Source organism: Ursus americanus, chromosome 27 (genome assembly GCF_024610735.1).
Source record: "Ursus americanus isolate L20-20 chromosome 27, mUrsAme1.1.p, whole genome shotgun sequence".
Classification (NCBI taxonomy): Eukaryota; Metazoa; Chordata; class Mammalia; order Carnivora; family Ursidae; genus Ursus; species Ursus americanus.
In genome coordinates, this window is record NC_142153.1 from 6,676,509 (window position 1) to 6,695,931 (window position 19,423).

A 19,423-nucleotide genomic window follows, 5' to 3' on the forward strand; every position below is an offset into this window, starting at 1 on the left:
TTCTCACCCCCCCACCCCTTCCCGAGAGCTCTCCTTCTCTCCTACCTCCCCCACCACCCCCTTTATCTACTCTTCCCTCCTTCCTCCACTGGACTCTCAGTCCTGCCCCCACCCGGGCCCGAGGAGAGCCTTTCAGGTTGTCAATGAAACATGGAATTATTTCCTTTGATGGCTTAGATAATAGTAGGAGCCAAAGCAATGAGTGAGGTCGGCTGAAACCAATGCAGTCCTGCCCGGGACTAGAGAGCCAATCGCAGGAGCAGAGGGCGGGGCGTCGGCGCCAGCAGATAATTGCTAAGTGCATCGCTAGCACAGTTGGGCCGAGCTGCCGAAAGGTCTGGTCGCAGAGACAGGAACGCGTAATCCTCAGCGTGCTCCATCCCGACGGCATCCTTCCCCGGCTCGGCAGGGCAGGGAGCCTCTGGCCACCAGCCCCTCTGCTCCGCGGAAAAGGTACTCCTGCCTGCGTCCCGGGGGGTGCTGCTCTGGCTCTGCCGTTCTCAGTGGCTGGCAGTTTAGCATATGTAGAGGGATTGCAGAAAGAAAAGTTTAAGGGAGGAAACGTGACAAAGGTGGGAAATCACCGTCTTTTGTTGGGATGAAAACAAGCTGACAATTTGGAAAACTTCTGCGCTGTCTAGAACTGGCGTTGTTTACTACTCTCTCAATTAGCTGCACTCGGGTCTGTGGAAATGAGTCTGGTCTGGGGCGAGGGAGACGGCACGGTTGGGGTGTAAATTCAGGTTTGCTGGGTGAAGGGAATTGGACCCCTGGATTTGCTGCTTCCTGGCAAACCCATCACTGGGAGGCTGATGCTGAGAAATATGATTGGTTGGTTGGGTTTTCTGCCATAGGGTCTGCCCCCTTTCCATTACCTTGACCTGCCTTCCACCAACTATGTGACCTTCAACTCGAGTCCTTCCTCAAACTTTTGTCTCCTTCCACCTTCCTCCCTTTTGCCCACTGTCTCAGTTCATGTTTTTTTTTTTTTTTTCTGGTGGGAAAAGAAATTTCCTGGGGTGTGGGCCGCTGTCCTGTTTGACCTGATGGGCATCTGTGACACACAACTTGGTGAGAAACAAGCGAAACAGTTCTTAGAGGAAGAGAAATTACTTAATTGATTAACTTCTGAAAACTGGAAGACTTTCCAGGCTTGGTGTGTCCTGAAATAAAGGGGATGGAGCTACCTGGTATCCCCTATGAAGGTTACACCCTTATCAGAGAAGGACTGTCCAGGGCAGAGCATGCCAATGGCTGTAAGAGGCGGAAGCTGGTGGGAGGGGCAGACTCCTAGGGGCTGCTTCTGTTGAGGTACGCAGGTACATCTGGACCTCAGAGGGTGCTGGGGCCACCAGCTACACTGTTTCTGTTCATTGCTCTCCAAGCAAAAAAGCTCGCCATGGTCAGCAGCTGGTTCAGCCTCGAAACACCCTTGTGCATTCTAAATTGCGGGACCACAAGGGCCTCACTTGCTCTGAGACCCACTTTTCGGTCTGGGGAAAAGTCCTTTCCTGGAGCTTCTGCAAATGGGAGGTGTTAGATAGGCCTCCTAGGAAGCAAGGTCCCCATGGAGAGAAAGGTGATGTGCTTGGTCTTGAACTTCCTGCCCGCTTTGGTGCAGGCAGCTCCTATTTGAATGCCCTACAGCAGTTCACCAGGTATGTCCTCTGACCTGCTGGATGCTCTGAAGCTGTCAGTCCAGGACTGATCTTACAAGTCCCTGGGGCTTTGGGGAGGTCAGGTGAATTACCTCACCCTGATTTCTCTCCTCAACCTGAAGCTGCGGAGCTTGATTCCCAGTCCCTGCAAGAAGTGAATGTCCTGGGAGGGATCCTCCAGCAACCCCTTGTCCCTGTGACACCCTTCCTGCTGAGGTGTGGATGACAGTCACCTTTCTCTGGCTCCACAAATCACTTTCAGCTTTTAATTCTTTTCTTTAACTGCCACAACAGGTCCTCCACCTCCTTTACGCAGCTATTTTGGGTGGGAGTCGTTATTGTTGAAGCTCTACTCACAATGGTTAAAAAAACAGCTGCCTGATTTTTTTTTTCTTGGTCAAGATACAGTCAGCTTTCTCTTCTGCACATGTTGTCTGACAGTAAACAAAACAAACTTGCAGCCCTGCAAATTATGGCTTTATGTTTGGAAGCCTGGAGTGGACGCTGAGCTTTTGTCTGCTGTTCGGGCGTATTTGGGCAGACACCTTCTCCCCTGTGGTCTGTCTGGGGCACTTGACCCCCAGAGAGCCCAGGAGAGGCAGCACCCAGCAGGTGGGGGGAGCTTCAGAGGGGGCACTTTGGTTTTCAAGAAGGCAGTCATAAAACTAGAAAATGCTTTTGAGTTTCAGGGGTGCCTCGAACCAAAAACCGGTAGCGAAAATGGAGGGTCCTTACAACTGATGTTGACCTGCTAGATTTCTACATGATAGAGGACATTCCAAGTAAGGCTTTTAAACCAGCTCCTGAATGGTGACTCATGCCTGGAGAGGAGAGAGGCAGGGTTGGGGGAGGGAGCAGAGGGAGCGCTGGGAAGTGCAAGTGGGACACACTGGAGCGCTTGCCATGTCTTCTCCTCCTCCTCATTCCTCTTCCTTGTAGTTCCCCATTTGGAACAAAGATTGCTAAAATAACAACTCTAGACTAAAAAAAGCATAATAGGAGCTGAAGAATAATTGATGAAATGCAAAACACCATCATTGCAACTTCACCTTGGATGGGGCATGAAATCCAGGATCAAGCCTCACTGCTGTGATCCACTTTGGAGATTTCAATCTCCTGTTAGGCTGATTGGTTCCTTGTGAAGCATGGCGCCTGTTTGTGTGTGAAGGGACTGATTGGTGCTCAGAAAATTAAATTTGTTACTCGTCATTTCATCAAACATGGTAGCTTTCTCCAGACCCTGGGCAAGCACCATCCATAGATCTAGCATTTTCTCCTCTCCCCACCTGGGCAACTAGGCTTTCTCTCTTTTAACTACGGAGCTGAGCAGGGGTTGCCCCTTTCTGCTTTCACAAGCCCTGGGTGACTTACCTGACAAGTAAAAGTCCCTTCCTTCCTTTTCTGTTCTCTTTCCTGTCATCTCTTTTCATCATAAACACATCAGTCAATAATCTCTTTGCCAACCTACTTGATCTCGTCATTTTGTGCCAATTTTCCTGTTAAAGAAAACTGTCCCCTGAAAATAGGATTGAAAACATATGAACATTTTTATCAGAGAAGAGCCTTTTAGTCCTTCTATTTTAAAATTTAATTTTGTGGTTTTGGGGAAATCAAATAAGCACGTTTATTAGTGTTAGGTGTTTTTGTGAGTGCTGTTGAGATGTCTTCTTTTTTCTCTTGGGTGGATGCGTGAACTCCCCAGTTATTCTGGGGGTGTGTGTCTGGAGTATCCCCCTAAAGGTGAAGAGCTTGGAGCATATGCTTCTCTTTATTCATCACAGGGTGAAGCCTGTTTTGAAATCTAGGCTCTAAATTGTACTCACCACACATGGTTATTTTACCCCTTCATTCTTAGGAAAATTTCATAGCCCAAATTATTAGTAAATAGTTCACATGACTTACTTTTCCTTACACACACACACACACACACACACACACACACACACACGCCCCCTTCCTTCCTCCCTACTCAGGAGCTTTTGCATGCCAAACAATCTTACTTAATCTGATATATGCCTCTCTTTCTCCCTTCCTTTCTGATTCTTCCTTCCTGTCACTTAAGGGCACCCTAGAGGTTGAGATTTAATTTTAGACACCCTGCTCACCTCACTTCTAAAACAGTTAGCCAAGGGAAGTCAAGAATTCTGGGATGCTCATGGAGTTTCCCTGTGGGAGCAGTGAGACAATCCTTCACCATGTTCTGTTCCATGCAGACCTCACCAGAGCACCTGGGGTGGTGCAGCTACCCCTCATGAGACAGGCAGGACAGACCGTTCTGAGCGCAGGCCTGTTAGATGCACAGAGACTCCATCAAGCAGAACCCTCACTGCTCTGCTGTCCTGACACCCACCCACCTTCAGCCCCCATGCATCAGACTGACCTTGGACACATTAGCCAGCAGTGAAATGTGCCTGTCATTCTCCCAGCTCCTTTGTTCTTTGTTCCCTTCTTACCCCTACATCTCTCTCTCCAGAGTTAGAAAGGATCAGATCTCTTTATTCTTACTAGGGTGTAAATAGTTAAGAGTGTTGTCACTGACAGAGGTGTTTGAGTTCTTAATGGAAATCAAAGCTGTTCATGGTGGACTTGCAGACATCTGCCTTGGGAATCGGAAGATGGACTTTGGGTGGGGAGTGTCTGGGCTGTCGTGGACCTTGGCTTTTCAGTTCAGGCTGGTCGTGCTCTCACCCCGTCAAGGACATGCTGCAGCCACTCAGGGCATTGCACCGACAATATTTGTCATCTAGCACCCAGAACCTGATTCCTCAGCCTTGACCTTGGGCACTACACTTATTTTGCCTATTCTGACCTCAGTTTCTTCATATATAAAGCCAGGGACTTGGACTATGCTCTCATTGATCCCTTTTCTGCTCTGTCCTTCTCTCTGGATGTAGCCACTGGAGTTATAGATCCAGCTGGGAACGTTAGAGCTCCAGAAGGACATGGAGCTTATGGAGCGTACTTCAGTGTGGGCCACGGTGCCCAGGGATGCTTCAGATCTGGAATCCATGAAGGCAGGTCGGAGGGATGGTGGCTGCTATGCCACAGGAAAAACAGGCTGAGGGGTGATGTAATAACTGATTTTGGTTTAGGAGGGGATGTTACATGGAGGATGGCGACCAGCTGTTCTCCATCTCCAGTAGGATTGAACGAGAGAAAATAGACAGAAATTGCAGCAGATGGACTTAGATTAGGTATGAGGAAGAATTTTCCGTCAGCAAGAGTTGTTAAAAAGGGAAGGTTGTGGAGCCTCCGTGATGATCTTTAGGAAATGGATAAGCAGAAGATTCAGCTGGAGGAGGAGGCAGAGCGCTGTGAGGAGCCTGAAGGAGGGGCTGTCTGGTCCTGGGATCCTGGCCCTTTCCCGAGGAGGGCCCTTTGTGGCCGAGAGCCAAACTCCCTGGGATGGAAGGAAGGGGTGTAGCCAGCCTGCATGGCCCTCCAGGTACTGCCTCGATGGGCAGAGCCTGTCCACTGCTTGAGGCTCTCTCTTCAAGTCTAATCTTTCCTTTCCAGATGTGGCAAACAACGCCCAGCAAGGCAGCAAGCCTTGGTGTCCTCATGCCCTGACCGGATTGCAGGGTCAGGAACTGAATCGAGATCCTCTATCCCTTCAGTCAGTGTATTTGCTTTGTAGGTCATTTTTGCTCTTGCTTCCAAATTGAATAGACCATTTACATTTTCTGGGCTCCTAATTTTTCTCTAACCAAATGGTGGAGACAGGGATACCTGCCGTTAAGCAGCGTTTTTTGAATGCCCTTTAATAGCATGGCACAGTCAACTCCACCTTCCCTGATTTATACAGCAAACTCTTCAGCCTCAGTCAGTGATTGGGAAGGGCTGCTGCAAGGCCGGGGCTGGGAGAGTGCCTGCCAGAAACCGGCTCAGAAAAGAGGGGACTGGGTACAGTGGGAGGAGGAGCAGGAGGAGTGATACGAAAAATATTATTCAATCTGAATCTTACAGAGCTGAGAGACTTGAGACATCTAGTTCAAGCTCCTCATTGGGGAAGTGAAATGAGAGTTCCACAGCATGGTTAGGATCTGGATGAGACGCTTAGATGACCAGTTACCTTTACAAAACAGAATTGGGAATCTCATTCGGGTTCTCATTTCTTTTCTTTTTTTTTTTTTTAAAGATTTTATTTATTTATTTAACTGAGATAGAGACAGCCAGCGAAAGAGGGAACACAAGCAGGGGGAGTGCGAGAGGAAGAAGCAGGCTCCTAGCGCAGGAGCCTGATGTGGGGCTCGATCCCGTAATGCCGGGATCACGCCCAGAGCTGAAGGCAGACACTTAAGGACTGCGCCACCCGGGCGCCCCTTGGATTCTCATTTCTGAGAGAGGCTTCTACAATGTGGGGCTGAAATTCCACTATTCCTTCCAGCCAGACTTGATTCATTACTGGGCAGATATGTCTCTTGAGCATGCTTGGACCCCCCTGGGAGGAGCTTTAGGGGAGGCCTGGGGAAGGTACATACTGTGGCAAGGGGGTGGGCTGTCCCAAGGCCTAGAGGCGGGCTCCCTGTGGGGTCAGGGCGGGAGCAGGGTGCTGCTGACCCGCTGGCAACCTGTGGATGGAAACAGCCTCACACTCTCGAGAATGAGGCAGAGGCTGTGCCGGCTGTGCCTTGCAGTGGTTTGAGTCATGTAGGAAGCAAGATGGATTGGTGAAATGAACACCACAGAATAAATTCATAATTAGGAAGCGCATGTGTGTAGTCACTGAGTACAAGGAAAGAAACATGGAAGGCTGTGCTGGGCTAGCTAGGAGCTGGTAGGGGGTATCCAGAGCCATGTTTCTGTGCTCACAAAGGCATCCTGAGCACTGTGCCCAGCACTGAGACAGGCACTGGGGAGTCTGTCAGAAACAAAACACGTGCGGTCCTCATCCTGTGGGAACTTGCTAGGGAAGACCATTAGCCCCTGAGGCAGCCAAGCAGGATTGTGTCTGAGGAGACAAAGGGGAAGAGGGCACAGTGGGTGCCAGGGGCCTGGCTGCCAGGTGGTGAGACAGGCTTGAAGGGTGGAGAGAGCTGGGGAAGCTGAGGGAGAGGAGGAGGGGGGAGGGCACAGGAAAGGACAGAAAGGCCAGGGACTGCAGAGCCTGTCCTGGGAAGGTGAAAGAGCCCACATCCATGGAGAGAACCTCGAGAAAACAGATGGTCAGGATAACCCAGGGTGGCCTCATCTCAGCCCTGCTGCCACTGTTCCTTTCCATTCAGAATGACACTCAGGCTGACTTCACACTTCTGTCCTCAACTTCCATGTCACAGACTGCAGCAGAACACAATAGGTGTGGGGAGCAGGATGCTGGCATATGCTGGGTGTGGGGTTGACACGTGGTTACCCTTACTTGATATGGTCAGAGGAGGCCTCTTGGAGAGAGCAACACTTGACAGGGACTGGAGAAATAAATAGGATCCCACCAGGTGGATGGGGAGGGGGAGAAGGAGGGCAGCCACTCTGGCAAGACTCAGAAGCGTGAAACAGCACAGTGTGTCAGAACACTATGAGTAATACTTGAGTGTTGCTGCGTCTGAGCACACGAGGTATGTTTTTGGGGGTGCGGGAGAGAGAGAGGGTGGGAGTATACCCAGGTAGGAAAGGACCAGCTGGTCATAGTGAGGAGCAGAAGGTTTTTAGGCAGGAAAAGGCAGTCACATTTGCATTTAGGACACATGAGTTGTGAATGGAGGATGGGGGTGAGGTTTGGGAGAGACCCAAAGCCGGGCTAAGGGGATGGTCCCGAAGTCATTTTGGTGCCATCCAGGTGAGCAGCGAGGAGGGAAGAAGGAAGACTCTGGCAATAGGAGAAGAGGAGGGGACAGCTTCACAGGGTGACACTTTGACTTCCTAAATTATCCTCAGTCAGGCAAAAATGAAGAGGAATTTTTCATCCTCTGGAGGAGAAGCTGACAGGTGACAAGGAAAGTTCACACGGGTAGATGAGAAAGAGAGAAAGAGAGAGAGCAGTGCCCCCCACTGAAGACAGGATGGGAGCAAATGGGTTTCAACAACAGGAAAAGGATATAAGCTAGACATTAGCATTAATGCCTTAATGGAGGGATTGTTAAACACAGGGACAAGGTCAGCAAAGACGGCTATGAACTGATTCTCTTCTCCATCGAGTATTAAAAAATCAGTCTGTCCCCTGATGAAAGAATAGGCAAAGGATGTGAACAGGGAGTTCAAACAGAGAAAAGAAACACAAATGACCAGAAAAAAAGATGTACAAGTGTCCAACCTCTCTAATAATTAAAATATTACATTAGAAATAAGATACCATTATCCACCTACCAGATGAGCAAAAATGAAAACGATACACCCTGTGTTGTTATGAATGCCAGGACATGGACATTTGCAGACCTAGCTGGTGGGAAGATCATTTGCAAACACAGGAGACATGTCTCAAAAATATACCCTCTAAACCAGCAAGCAATTCCTCTTCTAGGAATTTATCCTACGGAAATAATCAGAGCTGTGCAAAATAGTTCTAATCAAGAATATTCCTTTCAGCATTACTCATTATAACAAAACATTGTATGGGGGGATTAATTAAATATAATATGGCTCATCCATAAAATGGAAATCAAGGAAGCTATTAAAGTTACATTGAATAATATGTAAGAATATGGGAAAATGCTAATAATATATATAAGTAAGTAAATACAATTTTGTAAAAAAAAAAGAAATGCATACAGTCATGAAAAATAGAATGGAATATAATATATCAGAGTGATAATGGTGGTGATCAGGAAACATCTGATTCTTTTATTAGACTTTTCTGTATTTCCCAAATTTCGTACAGCGAATGTGTTGTTTTACATATCAGAAAAGCACGCTCTTTAAATTAGTTACTCAAACCACAAATGTTGGAGCAGGGACTATACATGTAACAATGTGTCCGGCACAGCACTATCTTGCTCCCTAAAAGTCGAAAGGCAGACAGCCAGGTGTCCTCAGTCCATTCGGTGAGATCAGATAAACACGCAGAGGCAGCGCTCTTGCTCAAAGTCAGCTTCTGATGTTGAGGGTGCAGGATCTCTGTGCTGGGAAGGGTGACCACAGGCAGGGGCAGCCTTGCTGCTTCCTCCTCCCCCTGCCCCCCACACATTGCCAGCCTTGTCCCTTACAGTGGTCAGACCTAGCTTAGCCTTTAGTTGGTATGTTTACATGCCTCACACACATCTGCAGATGTTGTAAGTGGAGAAGTTGAGGCTCAGAGAGGCTCAGGGTCAGGGTCACAAATCTAGTGAGTGGCAGAGCTAGGTGACAAGGAACCTGGGTGTCAGAGCCCGTGCACGCTTCCTGGAGTGGGCTGTTGTATATAGCTTCTCGTGCTATTGAGGCCAGCTGGCAGATTTCCAGCAGGAAGGTGTGGAGCCACCCTCCCCTCCTTCCCAGAAGCCATGCCTATTGCTTAATTCACTTATTAAATAAGACCGAATGAATGCACCGCCAGCTCCTGCCAGCTATCACATTCAGAGGAGTGACTTAGGGTGTGGAGGGTCTCCAGCGGTGCCCTCCTGGTTCTGCTTCCTGACTGACTGCCTCATCTGTGGCTGATTTTACAGACTGCTTTTGCTTCCCGTGGTGCTTTCCTTTGTTGCATAAACTGGGCAGCCTGAGAGTCCCGCTCTCCGTGGAAGTCACAGCTGGCTGGCTCCATGGTGTGTGCCCAGGCTGCATGGGGGCTCTCTGAGGTGCTTTCCCTCCACAGAGCAGGTGGTGGCTCCGAGGGGCACATCCTTGGGGCTTTCACAGGCTTAACTGGGAAGAGTGGAGAGGCCTGCTAAAAGGTAGGGCTGGATGAGGAGTGGTGTGGGCTGTGTGGCTGATTTGCTGCTCTATTTATTTTAGTAATAACGCACATTTGTATGGTGTTTTGTATTCACAAGCCTCAGAGGTGGATGGGGCAGGTGTCTTTCTCCCTTTGTGCACAGGAGGAAATTGATACTTGGAAAGGCAAAGCCACTTGCCTCAGTTTGTATGGGCAATAGGCAGAAGAGCCAGCATGGAACAAACCAGATTTTCCTCCTGCAAACACCACCCCACCTCGTAATTAACAGGGGCTTCTTGCTGGCCACGTGTCCTAGGTGCAGCAGGGGTGGGCCACAGCACCCTGTGTGGCCCTGGCAGGTACTTGATGACTTAGTTGATAGTAGCATACACGAGGGGACTCTGGAACACAGGTGCATTCAGCTGAGTCCTGCCGTGAGGCTGAGTCCAGTAGGTGCTGAGAAAAGTAGATGCCAACGAGAGTGTGCGTGGTCACGGAAGGCTTGTGGAGGATGAGGCTCCTCAGCGCTGAAGGATGAGGGCAACTGGAACAGAGGAGGGACCTTCTTGGTATGAGCTGCGATCTGGAGGCAAGAGCTAGCATGCGATGTTGGAGGCCACTGAGGGGCCTTGTGGCTCGGTCAGGAGGTGATGGGGAGAGGTGCCTTGCATGTCCCTCGTCCCAGGCTTTGCTTCATTTTTCAGAATCCCTCCTGTGTAATAAGCCCAGGCAGTGCCACTGGGAGGAAGCAAGTAATGAGTTGGGGTTCTCCTATGGATTCCCTCCTTCTCGCTGTCTCTCTTGGTTTTGCTTCCACTGAAAAAAAAATTGCCCTGTAGGGTTCCAGAAGACAGGAAGGGGCATTGGGTTGGTTCCTGTTCTGCCAGCCCTCCCCTGCCTGCCTGGAACTTAAGGTTTTCAGAATGTGAGAAGAGGAAAGAAATGTTATGAGCCAAAAGGAAAAGAAAGAAAAAGGGAGCAGAATAGGGAGTCGGAGGGGAACTCAAGAGGGGTGTTTGGAAATGAGGGAGCACACGGAAAACGCAGAAGCAAAACCTCTTTCTAAATTGTAGATTTTTTAAAAAGATTTTATTTATTTATTTATTTATTTATTTGAGAGAGAGGGAGAGAGAGAGCGAGAGAGAGCGCATAAGCAGGGGAGGTGGCAGAGGCAGAGGGAGAAGCAGGCTCTCTGCTGAGCAAGGAGCCTGATGTGGGGCTCCATCCCAGGACCCCAGGATCATGACCTGAGCAGAAGGCAGACGCTTAACCTACTGAGGTACCCAGGCACCTCTAAATTGCAGATTTTTAAGTGTGACAAGACACAAATAAGAAAGGAAAAAGAGTCTGAGACTACCCTTTCTTTTCAAATTTTTAAACATTTGGTCATCAGCCTCATTTTGCAGAAGAACCTGAGGCAGGTGCGGTTCACAAAGCTGGCTGGCTGTGGATTGCAGGCTGGTGCTGTCAGCTGGGCCACCCCCTCTGGCTCACACCTTCTGGTCCAGGCCTGGTGACCATGGGGGTCTTGGAGGGGGAAGGGGGCTCCCTCTGCCTCCAGAGCCGCCCCTTGCCTATTTCTCCCTCTGGCCTCTTCCTGGTTTCCAGGAGGCTCTGCAGAGAGGTGCGGGGAGCAGCTGGCAGGCAGGACCCTTGCCGCTGGGGACCTAGTAACTTGTCCATTCCCTGGGACAGGTCAGTGAGGGATACTGCAGGCTACAGGGCTGGGAGAGCTTGAGGCCCTCCTCTTTGATTTCACCATGATGGAAATGGTGAGTTTCTCTCTCTCATCCTTCAGTTTCCTGAACAAGGATGTGAGCTTCTAAAATGTTACGTGTTCACTTATTCATTGCTCAAAATAGTGAGAATTGATAGTCACAGTTCTAAGGTTTTAGGATACAGTACTGGACAAAACTGACCCAGCCCCCATCCTCCCAGAGATGCTATTCCAGGGAGGGGAGACAGATGGCAAACAAAGAAGTCAATTTGTAGGAGGGCTGATATGTGAAATGGGGAAAAATGAAGCAGAGCAAGGGGATGGGGAGAGTGTGTGGGGAGGGTGTGTCCGGAGGGTCTCAGTGATAAAGTAACACCGGAGCAGAGACCCAGGGCTATGAAGGTGATCTATGCGGATGTCTGGGGGAAGGGCAGGCCAGGCCAGGAGAGGCCCTGAAGCTGGAGTTATCTGGGGGTGCAGATGTAGCCATGAGGCCAAGGTGAGCTTTATCAAACCCCTGAAAAGTTTTGAGCAAAAGAGTAACATAGTGTATGATTTAAAGGGATTTCTCTGGCTGCCTGGCACGTGCCCTGAGAGCACTTGGGAGAGCTGTGTGGAGGCAACAATCCTGGCCGGAGAGGGTGGTGGCTTGAATTAGTGGTAGCAGGGGGGTGGGGGTGGGGAGTTGGAATAGTCAGATTCTGGATATATTTTGAAGGTGGAACCTATTGAATTTCATGATGGGTTGAATGTAGCGTTTGAGAGAAAGTGGGTTCACAGATGAATCCCAAGGCTTTTGGCATGAGATGGAAGTTTGTGGAAGTTTGTGGAAGGAACAAATTGGGGGAATCAGGAGGTGAGAATTTTGTTTGGGGAGATGCATCCAAATGAAATGCCTGCTAGTCAGTTGGGTTATGGGTCTAGAGTTCAGAGAAGTCTACGCTGGAGAAAAATCTTGGGAGTTGTCCATGTATTGATAATATTTAAAATATGGGGCCAGATGAGATAACCTGGAGAGTGAGTGTAGAAAGGAGCTACAAGGACTGGATTCTGGGAACCCCAATACTTACAGATCTAGAAGAGGAATTGGTGAAGTTTTTGTTGAAGAGCCAGATAGTAAATATTTTAAACTTTCCGGTCCATGGTCTTTTCTACCATGAGTCTGCTTTGCCTTTGCCACACAAAAGCAGCCACAGACAACATGTATATGAGTAAGTGTGGCTGTGTTCAATGAAACTTCATTAACAGAATCGGGCAGCTGGCCCGCGGGCCGTGTTACTGACCTTTGTTCTAGGATTTGAAGATGAGCCAGCAAAGGAGACAGAAAAGGAGCAGCCTGAGATAAGGCTGCCTCAGCACCTATGTGAAGCATTTTCAAGGAGGGGTGATCAGCCAGATCTCGTCCTGCTGGTGTGTGAAGTCGGTGGGGACTGAGAACAGAGCATAAGCAGGGAGGCCACCGGCGCACTGATGGCATGGGAGGTGAGGGCCTCGTTGGAGCGGTTGGCGGAAAGGTGTTGGAGATGGCTCATGAGAACAACTTCATGGAGGAGTGGAGGTGTGTGTGTGTGCTTAAAATGGGAGAAATATCAGGATGTGTGTGTGCTGGTGGAAACAATCCCGTCAAGAGCACAGAAGTGATGCAGGTGACAACTGCTGGAGCCACGGGGAGGGCGGAGCTGGGACCCAGTGACTGGGACGGGGTGGCCCGGCTGGACGAGTAGACAGGCAGGGGAGGAAGGGCAGTCATGGTCACAAGGCAGTCGGGTGGGTGGGTGGGGGGCGTGGTGGGATGGGTGGGGGTCAGAGTGGGGACTGTCTCCTGTTGCTTCATTTTCTCAGTGACTGGGAAGGAAGATCAAGAGCTGTCACGTGGGGGCACCTCACATATTGCATGGTGCACTGGGTGTTATATGCAAATAATGAATCATGGAACATTGCATCAAAAACTGGGGAGGTACTGTATGGTGACTAATATAACAAAATAAAAATTAAAAAAAAAAAGCTGTCAGGTGGGGAGGGCATCTCGGTCAAGGGCTGTGGAGACAGATGCCCCCTGAGCACAGGGGGAAGGGGTTGGGAGACAATGGAGAGGGTGTGAGTCTCTAAATCAAAATTAAAATGTTTGTGTCGATGCTATCACTTGAGCTTTCCACTGTAAAAGGGGCTCTGTAAATTCTAAAGAGTTATGACTGAATTAATAAGGCCAAGATGAGGGTGTGGATTGAAAGTTCTCAAAAAACTGTTTCAGATTCCCATAGGCCTGGAGCTGCCTACCCAGGTGGCTCTTGTACGGCTGTATTTTTTTTTTAATTGAGCTATAATTGACATATAACATTATATTAGTTTCAGGTGTACAACATAATGATTTGATATATGAATATATTGCTACATGACCACCACAATAAGGCTAATTAAATCCATCACTATGCATAGTTACATTTTTTTTTGGGGGGGGTACGATTGTATTTTGAGGAAATGGAATTGCTGACTGGAGTTACTATCACTCCTCCGAAATCAGAAGTTGTGTGAGGTGGGGAGAGACCACTGGCCTGGGGTTGAGGGAATTAGGGGAGGCCTGCTGCAGTTTTTTTCTCTCTCCTTCTAAAGCTTTTTTATTTGAGACTTCTTACTTATTTTTTACATCTTTTTATGAGGCAGGAGAGAGGAGGGAATGAGAGGAGGATTCCTCTCTCTAATTTTTATGTGAAGACATCTCTCTCCTGGGGAGAGAAGGGACCTACCAAAGGTCCTTGATCTGAATGTGGGGTGGACCCCATAAGGTGAGGGCTGAACCCTCTGGTGTCATCCTCTCAGATGCCCTAGGACAAAGGGAGGTGAGGGGGAGAAGTGGCCTCCTGGAGAAGTCCGTACAGTTTGGGAAGAGGGAACAGTTCATAGAAACTAGGAAGAAATAGAACACCTCCTTACTTCTAGTTAGATGCCTGTAGGGAGAGAGCAAGGAAGACAGACGAGGGAACCAGTGGGATTGGTGGAAGGAAACTGACTTGGGAGCTTCAGAAAAGAGAATAATCTAGGATCATAGACCCAGTAGAAAGCAGGGCAGGTGTTTACCTCCGAGACTGTGCCGTGTGTGGCACTGGAGGGGTAACTGCGGCTTGAGGGAAGTGAGGGATGCTCGGGGAACTTCAGAAAGTGTGCCAGGGGAGCCAGTTTACCTTAATACACTGTCCATGCAGCCCAGGAATGGGCACAGCCTAGGACAAAACTGGGCGTGTACAGGACCTGTGATTGTCCCCGGGCCCATCTGTGTTTCAGAGAGGGCACTCTTCTTTGATGACAAAGGGTCTAAAACGCTGTGCTCACTTAGGGAATGAGGTTGCTTGTGGGAGTGATAAAGGCACTACGGAGTTTGTGGTTCAGGGCTGACCAAGGAAGAGGATGCATTTGTCTTTTCTCCAAATCTTATTGCTGGTGGTCTTTCGGAGATGAAGTAAAGAATATGGAAGCGCAGAGGTGTAGGGACCCAAGTTTATCCAAATCCAGGTTACACCACAGGCCTGGCTCAGACAGTGCGTGTGGCTGCTCCAAACCTTCGTTTCTCCAGCTCTCAAATACCAAACGATACCATCTCAGATTTATTGTATGGAGTAAGCAGAGTGTTAGCTGTAAAGTGTCCAGTGTGGTGCCTATAACAGAACACATATGCAGGAATCTGTGGGAATGCAGGGTGACAGGGGTGCGGGTGGGAGGGGCAGCTTCTCTCTAAGGATGGGCCAGGCTGGGCCAGGGTAGTGGTCTGGGGTGAGTAGGTCATGGATTCCATGTGCTTCTGCTGCAGTAGCCATCTCAGGGTGGCTAGTAAAAAGGTCAGAATACCTGTTTCTGAGTTTCAGAGTTCGAGTGCTTCTTCCCAAATACTGCTGGTCAAGGTACCAGAGAGGAATGGTATAGAATGGCCAAAAAGTGCGGTGCCTTCAAAAAAATAAATCTTGCAAAAGAAACTCCGAAAGCTGCAAGAACCATAATATTGAGAGAGATTTAGAGGGAACCCAAAATCCCTGCAATGCTTAGAACAGCAGGAACATAGATTTCTCACACTAATCAAGTGATTTGTGGGAAAATCCTATCCATCTCCCTAACCTGAGCTGAACCAAGCAAATGGTGGCTGCGAGTCGCAGAGTGAGCTCCGAGGCAGGCACAAGGCTGGTTTATGACCCTGCAGAACTTCGCCGTGGCATGAATTCCAGGGCAAGCAGGTGACTCCCAAGGAGAGGAACCCCCTCAGCCAGCTCCCTATCAGCTGTCAGTGCGAGGTGGTTTGTGGGCTAGGAGGGTGTCTCTGACCTGCCGGTGGCAGAGTTTCTTGGGCTTTCATCCGCTGAGAGGATTTCACGTGTGTGTGTGTGTGTGTGTGTGTGTGTGTGTGTGTGTGTGTGTAGGGGTGGGATAAGCACACATTTCCTCGGGCGTCCTACGAGTGATGTGGTGGACAGGCACCAGGCCGTGAACTCTCTGCATGGAGAGGACACTTCCAGTGGGCCCTTGCCAGGTCTGTGTTTTCAAGCCCTTCCATGCTGTCTGGCTCCATGCAGTTGATATTATCACTTTTTTGTTGTGAATGGATATTTCCCAGTCTAGGTTTAGTTAAAAATTCCAGGGCATTCTGAGTAATCTCAAGAAGGCTTAGGTGAAGCCAGTTTAAACTTTTTGCAATGTAGAGAGGAGACACTTAACGTGTCACACTTGACGTGTGGGGAGATGGGTGGGTGGCTGGGTTGGGCTGAGGAAGGAGGGGTTGGGGGTGATGTGTGAATCTTGGCACAAGTGCGTAGTGTCAAAACATCCAAAATGCTGAGGGCTGTTTTTCTACACAGAAAAATAAATTCGTTAGAGTTCAGAGAAAGAGGACTACAGTGGCTAAAGACACAGAAAAATGTTTGACTCTATGACTAATCAGCAGAGCAGAATGGGTTTCTGGTGTCAGGCTCTCATCCTGGCTCTGAGAGTGAGCTGCTCGACCTTGTGAAAGTCATTCAGTTGGGCCTCAGTTTCTCCCTCTGTAGCGGGAGGCTGAGAGGGCCTACCATACCGGGATGCCATGTCGTGGTGAGGTGAGGTCCAGTCACCTCTTACCACTGATAACAATGCCAATAATAACAATAATAAAAGTGCTAATTAGAATGGAAATGAGATGCCATTTTTCCAGCTATAAAATTACTGAAGGTTAAAAATGACATTGCTCAGTGTCATGGTGATATGATAGAATGGTATAAGGTCCTATTATTAGAACTGTAATTGGTGCAACCTTTCTGGTAGGCATGATTTTGGGGAGTTCCGAACTTTCCATTTACTTCTAAGATTCTCTCCTGAAGAAATGGTCGGAGATGTGAGGAAACATGTGTATTAAAGTGTACACTGTGGAGCTATTAACTTTTCTGAAACACTGGAACCAACTTCCTCCCATAGCAGGGAAATACTTAAATAATCATGGTACATCCATACAGTGGAGTAGTAGGCAGTCACATAAAAATGCTTGAAGAATGTTAGTGACGTGAGACCATGCCCATCAGCCATAGGTTAAATATTTTCTAAACTGCTTAATGAAATACATACATATGTGCATAAACATGAGTAGAGTACACCAGGATGCTTACAGAAACTCTTTCCAGAAGGTGAGATTGTGGAGGATTTTTGTTTTCCTTTTTATATTTTCTTCTGCAGCTCCAAATATCTTACAGTGAGACTTTATTAATTTTTTTAATTAAAGTAATTAAAAACTGATGGAAAGAACAGGAGATCTGGTAACCTGAATGAACCAGGTGTTTGCCCTGAATGGGAGAAGAGAAATGGGAAGCATTTCTCGGGGAATCAGGTCTGGTGTGGATTCCCCGGAAGCTTGTTGGGAGGCTGTGTATGGATCCTTCTCTCCCCGTTCCCTGACCAATGTGGAAGAAACCGATGTTTTGGAGATAAAAACAAACATTTAGAAATGAAGAGGCAGAAGTGGGTATAAGGTGAAGACAGCAGCAAGCAGAGCAGATAGTTTGCCTTGGTTTGCTCTCAGCCCTGAAATCCATTAGCTTCCTGGGAGCCACAGATGGTGACAACCCACATGTCTAGTCACTACCAAAGCCATACCCAGACTGGAGCCTGCTGCCCTCTTTCCTAGGAAACCAGGAAGAGTATCTTAAAACTGCAGCCCTGCCTACAGAATGCTCCTAGAACATGGGGGCTGGAGATGCCAGGGATGATGCAGGCCAGTTGACAGGGGCCATGGGTCCAGGGGCAGGTGTGTCTCACAGGACACAGTGGTCCCCAAGCCTGGGCCAGGTTACAGGGGTGTCTCACCTATGGCATCATGCAAGTTGAAGCATGGGGCATCTGAACAGAATGTTTACAAATTTTATAATTCATTAAGTGTACTCACAGAGCTGGCTATTTAATAGAAATAACTCTTTTATTCAACAAATACCTTTCGAGGACACATCATGTGTCAGGTCTGTGGCCTGGTGAATAAAGCAGAGACCTCAACCTATGTGGAATTTACTCTTTTCTGTGTATTGGACAATTTAGTTCTGATATATATCTTTAAAAATCTGGAATTTTTTAATATATTGGTTTTGCTTAAAGTAGGACACACTTGCTTTAGGTCTGCAAAATACTGTAGAAATAGTGATTTTTTTTCCTTTAGTGCAGATGTCCCAAAGTGTTATATAAGTTTAAATATTTTTCTTTAATTCATCCTTGTGACATCTCTGTGAGATGGGGCAAGGAGGGGGTGCTGCCTGCCTTCAAGTGAGGTGAGGGAAGGGACATTTTTGGCTCTAGCTTTGGCCCTGCTGAAAACGTCAGGGCAGCTGCGGACCTGAGTTCAGTGAGGGTGTCTCTCTTGATTGACTGTTGATGGCCACTGGCCACTCAGAGGGCCCATTGCTGAGGAGATGTGTGTTCTCTGCCCTCTGGAAACCACTCATTCACCTCGAACTTTTTTAAACTTGAAAATACAATGGCTATTGTGTTATTTTTTCATTACACTCTGTGCCAGAATCAGGTTGCCTAAGATCCTTTGCGGTACAGGATTATGTTTAGCAAATGTAAATCATAACTTTTGTAAAGATGCAGCCTTCAGCTGTAGAATGTGTTGTGACTTAGGTTTTTCCTCTCTGCTTTGGAATGCACCCAGATGTTTTGCTTCTTTTAAAGATCTGACATGACCATGGCCGGCTCTATAAATAGTACCAAACATCAGCTATAATGCTGGCACGACGCTGATTTTTTTTCCTGCCACCCACTGAAAGTCTTGGGAGAAATTCTCTCTCTCTCTCCACACACGCACGCGCCAGCTCACGCACACACACACACACACACTTACAGTTATATTTAGGCATAAGTAAAAACCCTGAATGTGTTCAAACACATACGTATTTTGTTTCTTTTGTTTTTAAGGAATTAGGTAAAAAGGAGTTAAAGAGCTTTCAACAACAGAAAACAAAAGGACTTTCCCAAGTATCTATGATGTCCAGGCAGAGTACTCAATTAAATTACCCCCTGCCACTAAACCTCACAGTCCAACAAGAGGACAGCTTTATTAGTAACTAATCCTACCAGACTTCCTGGGCATAAAACGTGAAAAGATTCCTTTTATACGTTCCTGGGGATTTTTAATACTTATAGAAAGAATCTCTAATGGTTGTATTAGTTTGCTAGGATTCTGGTAACAAAGTACCACAGACTGAGTGGCCTGAGGAACAGAAATTTCCGGTCTCACAGGTCAAAAGGCTGAAAGTCCTGTGTTAAGGTGCCAGCAAGTGGGTTCTTCTTGAGGGCTCGAGGAAAGGAGCTGTTCCAGGCCTCTCTCCCTGGCATGTAGATGACCACCCTTCTTCCTGTGTCTCTTCGAAATGTCTTTCCTCTACATGTCTGTCACTGTGTCCAAATCTCCCCCTTTCATAAAGGTTCCATCATACTGGATTAGAGCCTACCCTAATGACCTCATTTTAGCTTGATTACCTCTATTAAGACCCTATCTCCAAAATATTTAAGACCCTATCTCCAAATAAGGTCAGGCTCTGAGGTATTGTGCGTTAGAACTTCAAATACGAATTTTCTGGGGTAGGGGGTACAATTCAACACACAACAAAAATCTTTTAGGTAATACTTGTACATCTGGGAATAACTTGCCTTAAACCATCTGAGATTGATAATATTTCTCCCCCTCTTCCCTCAGTGAGGAACAACTTTCCACGTTTCCCATTATTTTCAAATTTAACTTTACTAACCTGATCCCCCCTACTGTAGCCA

At 47.9% G+C, this 19,423-nt stretch overlaps 1 protein-coding gene across 1 annotated transcript in view; it reads left to right on the plus strand.

Moving 5' to 3' along the window:
* Positions 1 to 329: 329 nt before the first annotated feature.
* ZMAT4 (zinc finger matrin-type 4) overlaps positions 330 to 19,423 on the plus strand; it is a 344,133-nt gene continuing 325,039 nt past the window's right edge. The window contains exon 1 of the mRNA XM_045779181.2: positions 330 to 453. The gene's annotated coding sequence lies outside the window, so the exon portion shown is untranslated. The remainder of the gene's footprint in view (positions 454 to 19,423) is intronic.